At 35.0% G+C, this 6,939-nt stretch overlaps 1 long non-coding RNA gene across 1 annotated transcript; it reads right to left on the reverse strand.

Annotated features, from left to right (window-relative positions):
* Positions 1-2,987: 2,987 nt before the first annotated feature.
* On the reverse strand, positions 2,988-6,646 carry LOC128169842 (uncharacterized). Its single transcript, XR_008241610.1, has 4 exons — positions 6,492-6,646; positions 6,231-6,297; positions 5,343-5,664; positions 2,988-3,123 (listed from the first exon to the last, which is right to left on the reverse strand). It is a non-coding gene; the product is annotated as an uncharacterized LOC128169842 (long non-coding RNA).
* Positions 6,647-6,939: the final 293 nt, after the last annotated feature.

Genomic DNA, 6,939 nt, shown 5'->3' on the forward strand with positions numbered 1-6,939 from the left:
GATTGAGGAAAAATAGAAAATTGAACAGTAATTGATACTTTCAATAAAGCTATATTGTTTTTGAATGCTGCAGAAGGAAATAAAACAAAATGCAAATAATATTGTATATTACGCAACAATAGACAAGGTGATATTTATCTCTTATTCAAAAACAACAATGCTGATTTTAATAACTTAAATAATTACGCTTGATAGAAAAGTTTTAAAAGGCATAACTAATTGATGAACATAACTAGTCTAAATAAACTACAGTTCTGACGTATTTAAAAAATGTACATTGATGTTAAAAATAAAATAAAGAGAATCTAAATTTTTGTAACAGTATATATTTTTCCTTTAATAGATAAATTTGGGGAGAGTTAAGAAAAACGTGTTGAGTGAGATATCAACCCACAATGTAATTGAACAAAAATCATTCAAAAGCTGTATGGCTTGTAAAGCTTATTTATGCCTGCCTGCTCACATATATACTATTAGGTAGCAAAACTCAACTCTTTTGTAAAGAATAAAACAGGTCATTTATTGAAGAATACATAGTTGTATGAAACATAATGCCATAGTCAAAGTCACAATATAACATAATACGAAATGAAGAATAAGTGATGTGATGTGACAAGTAAAAATAGGCATTTCCTCCAATAAATGACATAAAACTCGAAGAACAATATTCATACATAAAACCTTGAAAATATCACATAGTATCCTGACAATAAATGACATAAAACTCGAAGAACAATATTCATACATAAAACCTTGAAAATATAACAAAGTATCCTGAGATTGAGACTAGTAAAAGTTTTAGACCTTTGGCAGGAATAGATAATAAAGTACTTGGTATATGAGTAAAGATATTGGGTGTTTATCTGCCTTACAAATGATGTACAATAAAAAGGTGGAGGGGAGGGTGGTGGCAAACCGTGGACAATCATGGATGTTTACAAAATGAACAATGAATACGAATGCGCAGACTAGCTAATATGCATAACTTGCCAGTGCGCATTCCTAAACTAAAAATACACAGTAGTGGAAAACAATACCACGTGGTTAACAAAACATACAAATAAAGTGGTCAACATGCATAAACTATTTATGGACATAAATGTGTTTTATGCCTGCCTGATCACATCTATACTATTACGTAGCAAAACTCAACTCTTTCGTAAAGAATAAAACAGGTCATTTATTGAAGAATACATAGCATGAAAGTTGCTTGAAACATAATGCCATAGTCAAAGTCACAATATAATATAAGTCATAAAACTCGAAGAACAATATTCATACATAAAACCTTGATAATATCACAAAGTATCCTGAGATTGAGACTAGTAAAAGTTTTAGACCTTTGGCAGGAATAGATAATAAAGTACCTGGTATATGAGTAAAGATATGGGGTGTTCATCTGCCACCTTAACAAGATAGGCTTTATTACTCATCGATAGGTTTATATACCCGTATATATATAAATATAGACAATCTTGTTAACGCCCCATATCCAAAAACAACATTGCAATTGAACAGAAATGTCAGTGCATGATTAAGAAAAATTGTACCAAGTTATAACAAAATAATTAATTTGTGAAAAAAGGAACACCCTTCAACATAACGACTATCGTTAGAAAAAACATACATGTACAAGCACATTTGAGTGTTTTAGTCCCCGACTAAAAGTAAGATAAGTCAAAAACACAACCAGTAGCCCCTGTCTAATGGTTGATATTAACTATAAACTAAAAAAAAGGTTACAACATAAAGACTATTATTACAAAAGACAAAACATGTACAAGCAAATTGACTGTTTGAGCCCCTATCTCAAAGTAAGATAATGGCACAGATATTCAAAACACAACCAGTAGCCCCTGTCTAATGGTTGCTAGAAAAAAGGATTGTAAAGCCCCTGTCTTCACTGTTCAACTCAAAAATGTGAAAACTCAAACGAATGTCAATCAAAACTTAAGTGTTGGGATTCTAATGTACTTTTTAAAAGCACCAGAGTTCCATCTACCCATGCTCTGAATTTGTAATTCTGAAAACCCCTGGGAGGCGGCTGTAGTAGCAGCCCCAATACGGAAACTATGAGCTTTGTAAAGATGCAAGTCCAAATTACAAAAAGCTAAAGCCGAACGCAGTTGCTGTGTGAAGTATTGACGCGAGATTGGCGAACCATCCATTAAGGAAAATAACGGCTCTGATGGTGAGGAATGTTTCCTAAGATTTAGGTAGTGTAGAAGTGCTTGGCATGGGCAAACTAAAGGATCCGTCGTATTTTGCTGCAGGCGTAGAGTAGTTGTTTTTGCTTTAGAATCCTTTAAGTGAGGTATATTTATATCTATATACCTATTGCATGGACTATCGGATCCTTACGTGATATTTCCAAAAAGAAGGAAATGCTGGGTTTGAGCATTTGTTTTGGGAAGCTCTCCTACTTGTAAAAAAGCACAAAATGCTAAGGTAAACATGGCCCGGAAGAGGGATTTAGTAAAAGCTGATGTGGTACTAAACTCCAAAGCATGAATTATTTTCTTCAAAATTGTTGGGGTTATAGGTAGCCGTGAGTCAGATGATGGTTTGGATTTCCGGAATCCCTGAAGCCTTTTACGAATGGTGAAATGTTGTGTAATATCGGTGTAGTTACCAAGTTGGAAAATAAAACTAAGTGACGAAATCAGGTAGCAATGCACAATACTGTGGTTTCATCAATATTCGCTGAATACCAATTTTCGTCGATTTCGTTGTTAAGTTGATCCACGAAATTAAATGTTCATTGAAGTTCAATTTCAACTAACAATTTGTATTGCTAGGATCATTGGCCACGAAATTACGTATCCTTGAAACTGTGGTTTTCAGAAAATCCACGAAAATTGATACCCACGAAAATTAATGAAACCACAGTAAATGCAGACAGGTGATGAACACAGGGTGGTAGCGGGGATGCTTTATGTTGAAAGGATTGTTCAATAAAACACTTGTAGGTTGAATAAGCTGATTTGTAAGCTGATAATGTTGATTCAGACAGAAAGTTGCGGACTAAAATATTGGCTGTTTCAGTCAAATCCGCACTAATGCTTGAGGAACTGGAGTTGGCTCGTTGTCCATATGTGGAAAGCGGGCTTTGAATTCTTTCACCTGCAAGCGATATAGTAATTCAGCGCCTATATTAGAAATTCCTGGAATATGTTTGGCATGGAAATGAATGTTGTGTTGCAATGAAAGAATCATTAAACGCCTCATCAATTGCATTAGGTTAGGGTCCTTTGATGTAGTTGTGTTTATCACATGCACAACTGCTATATTGTCAGAATGTAATACGACGATACAGTTGTTCAGAAGAGGTACCCATAATTCTAATGCAATGACAATAAGTAAACATTGTGCCATTCTAAACGAAATGTGGTACTTTAACCATTCAGGAGTAAACTCGAAGTAAAACCATTTTGTGCGAAAGGTGCATCCAAATCCGGCATTACTAGCGTCAGCAAAAAATGCAATGAAGATGAAGAATGGGTTATGCCAGAAGGAAAGAAACCTTTGCCATTGAATTGGTTCAAAAACGTGGCGTGCAGATCAGCTTGTGCTTGTAGATTCAGTCGACGGTGGTGATATGGTTTTTTGAGGCTAATTGTTAGATCTATAAGACGTCTCAAAAAAGTACGACCAGGAGGACCTACACTACAGGCAAAATTGAGCATACCAATTAAAGTTCCTTCAAAGCTGCAAAACGCTTTGCTTTGAAGTTTTGAATTTCCAATTTCAATTGAGTTAATTTATCTTGAGGTAATCGAATTTCGAAGTTCATGGTATCTAATTCCATGTCAAAAAATGTGAGAGTTGTGGTGGGGTAAACAGTTTTTTCTGATTTTACGGGTAAGCCAATGTCTTTGGATAGTTGATAAAAGGCAAGCAGAGCACTGTAACAGTTGGACGAGTGGGGTTCACTAAGGAAAAGAAAATCGTCTAGGATGTGCACGCAATGTATAACAGAGAATTTTGTTTCAAGGATCCATTGAAGAGCCGAGCGGAATTTTTCAAAAAGATTACATGAATAGCTGAGTCCAAAAGGCAATGTTTTGTCGTAGTAATACATATTGTCTACCATGAATCCAAGTAGTTCGAAATCATCTGGATGAATAGGGATCTGTTTATAAGCATTCTCAAGATCTGTCTTTGCTAACAACGCACCCCTTCCCAATTGTCTAATTATATTAATAGCCGTTTCCACTGATTGATATTGTACTGTACACAAATCTTAGTTAAAAAAAGGTATGTTGTGATTTATAGACATACCCTCAGGATAAGATAAATGATATATCAAACGAAATTCACCGACAGCTTTTTTGGGTACCAATCCAAGAGTTGAAACTTGTATATTAGGAAATGGTGGATTTTGGTAAGACCCGGCTATACGGTGTGCTCGTAACTCGTTGCTGAGTTTACTTTGAAGGATTCCATCATTATTGTCTAAAGAAGAGAGATTTCTAGAAACTCTAAAAGCACGTTGCCCCTGATATGGGATTATAAAACCAAAGGTAAACCCATTACTTAAAAATTGGGCCAAAGATGGATCATAGCAGTCCAAGATAACTGGCCAATTTGTCGACTTGAATTGGTGTGATGATACGTATATCCCTATCACTTAGTGGAGCCTTGTTGGTTAGAGGTGCTGGCAGGTTTTCTAGCATTTTGTTTCGCAAAGGTTTGTTTTGGTCTATTGGGACACTGTCGATGCGGATGCTTTCCCGCACAGTACTGGCAAACATGTTGATTGGGGCAGTTGGTTTTTGTGCACGAGCCAACATTGTTGAAGGAATAGCAGTAGTTATGTGACTTGGATTGGGCACGAAAGGGCTGTTTCTTGTACTTGAGTTTAAAATCTAGTCCAGAAACTAAAGCTTCTTGGTATAACTCAATATTTTTCTTCTCCCAAGCACATAATGAAGGTTCTTTTTCGCGCCATCGCCTAAACTTTTCATCATGCATTAAAACAGCAGAGTCCCCACACGAGTCAGCAATTTTTTGCACAGTGTGTGCGTACGTCATTAAGTTTCCAATTTTGTGGGGAAACTTTTCATCATGGATTGCGACAATTATGTGGAACGCCTCTACTCATTTAGTTATAGATTTGATAGGGCCCTTGTCGTTTGCCTTTACAATAATGAGCTCACCATTTTTATCAACTGATTTATACTTGTCTGTCTCATCATGATCAAAATTATTTGGCAACAGGACAGCAAATTTGATAAACTCATTGGCGTCGATTTTTGCCCTAATTTTGAAATCTACACTCAATGTTAAACCAGTTGCCGAGCGTGAATCCCCTTCAGTTTTATGATTAAGCAACTGCATACCTTGAGAAGTTATCACTTGCAGTAGGGAATGGTCAGGTGTTACTGCTTGCGAAGAGGCTTGTTGAGTGTCGGCTGATTGTTGTTGTGAAGTTGCAGTCTGGATGGGGATTGACAATGAAGGATTGCTCTCACCATGGGGATATTCATCCATATTGCGTCGAAAAGTATCTTCAATGGTTAGGATGATAGAGGCCATGCACGTCCTTATCATCGTTTCCATGTCCTCAGGAGACATAAGACAGCTTTGAGGATGGGTTTATGTGGGAGGATGCGAGGATGCCTTGTTCCGCCTCCTGCGTTTTGGTATGGATGTCATCTAAATCTAATAGAGTAAAATAAAAAGGAAATAAAGATGTTAATATTTAAACTAAAATGATCATATACAAGAATTTGCATAGCCAAAAAGCTTTCATGCTATCTTTAAACTGTTCTAATGTAAGGTAAAACTGTGGTATAGCAGCTTGTTATATACCCCAGGTATATATATATATATATATATATATATATATATATATATATATATATATATATATATATATATATATATATATATATATATATATATATATATATATATATATATATATATATATATATATATATATATATTATGCTCTCAGACAATTAGTGTTAAGCTTTTTATAATTGATATAACACATTGCTTATAGCAGAAAGAATTCTGCCATACATTTAGTAGGGTTATGTATATGTAAACCTTGCAAACCTGCTTATTATAACATACATGTATCATTGCTCCTGCCGCCATAGCATTGGAACTGTATCTTATATTCATTCAAATAAGCTGATATAGCTTTTAAATATTCAGAAATATTCATATTCTGGTATTTGTTTGGTAAGTTGTCATAGACCAAAAATCAAAGCTGTTACCTCTGTCCAAACAAATTATAACAAGTGATGCAAAGTCTTGTCTGCAGATTGATCTGGATGCTTTGAACTGAAATAAACATATCAGGTTAAATAGATAATATTACAAACATAAGAATAATCTAATAAAATTGTTAAAGGTTTAAGGAACACTTGATAAAATGTTAATTACTTGAAGCGTGACCTCATTGTTCACATCAGACTTGTTAAACAAAAATATGGGAAATAAAATTGCACGATGGGTGGTTACAAAGCAATATTTACAGCTAGAAGCCCTTGTCGTCATTGCTGTTTACAGAAGGACTAGGCTTGGGTTCCTGTCTTAGCTGAATTAATATGACACCTCTAATCTGTCTAAACAGTTTATGGAACCCCAAGTCATTAAGATGAACCCCGTTGCATAAGATTGGTTTTTGACTTTCCGCGAATCCTCTTTTTTGACTCGTTGATTATAAATAAGATATATATAAAATGTATATATATATATATAAATAATTTCTCGTAACTACTCTAGGGAGAAAACTCAGCACGGTAGCAGACTTTAAATGGAAACACCTTTTAAGTTGAGTCACATAGGCAGTCAATTTAGAAACAATACATTCCAAACTAAAATCTAGTTCACTCGAGTCCAAATCATTGCCTCCAATGAAAACAATTAGGTGCTGAGGTCTACACCGTCGTACTGCAGATGTAATAAGGGATAGATGGTGAC

The sequence above is a fragment of the Crassostrea angulata genome, unplaced genomic scaffold, assembly GCF_025612915.1.
Source record: "Crassostrea angulata isolate pt1a10 unplaced genomic scaffold, ASM2561291v2 HiC_scaffold_231, whole genome shotgun sequence".
NCBI lineage: Eukaryota > Metazoa > Mollusca > Bivalvia > Ostreida > Ostreidae > Magallana > Magallana angulata.